Here is a 1,540-nt window from a genome sequence, read left to right as displayed (position 1 = left end):
CCACAACAGAGAAGGAGATGCTGGCAATTGTTTTTGCCTTTGAGAAATTCAGGAGCTACTTGGTTGGGTCTAAAGTCATTGTCTACACAGATCATGCTGCCTTGAGACACCTTTTGGCCAAGAAGGATGCAAAACCCAGGCTTTTGAGGTGGATCCTTTTGCTTCAAGAGTTTGATATGGAGATTAAAGACAAGCCCGGAGTTGAGAATGGTGTAGCTGATCATTTTTCCAGGTTGAGGGTAGAGTCTGGTATTCCTATTGACGAAGGACTTCCTGAGGAGCAGATCATGGCTATTGAAGCAGTGATAGCAGTTTGTGAGACTGGTAGGAAGCTGGAAGAAGTCAAGGCAACAGAAGAGAAGGAACCTTGGTATGCTGATTTGGTGAACTACCTAGCCACAGGAAGAGAACCTTTGAATCTTGTGGGCTATGCCAAGAAGAAGTTCTACAAGGATGTGAATAGATACTACTGGGATGAACCCTATCTCTACATTCTCTGCAAGGATCAGCTTTATAGAAGAGTGGTTGCAAATGAGGAGATTGATGGGATCCTTACACAGTGTCATGGATCATCTTATGGAGGCCACTTTGCCACCTTCAAGACAGTTGCGAAAGTATTACAAGCTGGATTCTGGTGGCCACATATGTTCAAGGATACACAAGACTTTGTTTCAAAGTGTGATTCTTGCCAAAGAAGAGGAAACATCACCAAGAGGAATGAGATGCCTCAGAATCCAATCCTTGAAATTGAAGTGTTTGATGTGTGGGGTATTGACTTCATGGGACCATTTCCATCACCTTTTGGAAACAAATACATCCTTGTGGCTGTCGATTATCTCTCCAAATGGGTGGAAGCTATTGCAAGCCCCACCAATGATGCTAGAGTTGTAACCAAGATGTTCAAGAGCAACATCTTTCCAAGGTTTGGAGTCCCAAGAGTTGTGATCAGTGACGGAGGTTCCCATTTCATTAACAAACTGCTTGAGGGACTTCTCAAGAAGAATGGTGTGAAGCACAAGGTGGCAACCCCTTATCACCCCCAAACAAGTGGCCAAGTTGAGATTTCTAACAGGGAGATCAAGTCTATCTTGGAGAAGATTGTGGGGATCACAAGGAAGGATTGGTCCAATAAGCTCGATGATGCACTTTGGACTTATAGGACAGCGTACAAGACACCGCTGGGCACCACACCTTTCAACCTAGTGTATGGGAAAGCTTGCCATCTGCCAGTGGAGCTTGAGTATAAGGCACTATGGGCAATAAAGTTGTTGAACTTTGATATCAAGAGTGCCAAGGAGAAAAGGATTTTTCAGCTACATGAGCTTGATGAGATAAGAATGAATGCTTTTGAGGACTCAAAGATCTACAAGGAGAAGACTAAAGCTTTCCATGACAAGAATATCATGAAGAGAGAGTTTAAGGAAGGAGATCAAGTTCTTCTCTACAACTCTAGGCTGAAGCTATTTCCAGGAAAGCTTAAGTCAAGCTGGTCAGGTCCTTTCAAAGTCAAAGAGGTTAGGCCATATGGAGCAATAGTTTT

Source organism: Brassica oleracea, chromosome C2, assembly GCF_000695525.1.
Source record: "Brassica oleracea var. oleracea cultivar TO1000 chromosome C2, BOL, whole genome shotgun sequence".
Taxonomy (NCBI): domain Eukaryota; kingdom Viridiplantae; phylum Streptophyta; class Magnoliopsida; order Brassicales; family Brassicaceae; genus Brassica; species Brassica oleracea.
This window is presented reverse-complemented; position numbering follows the sequence as displayed.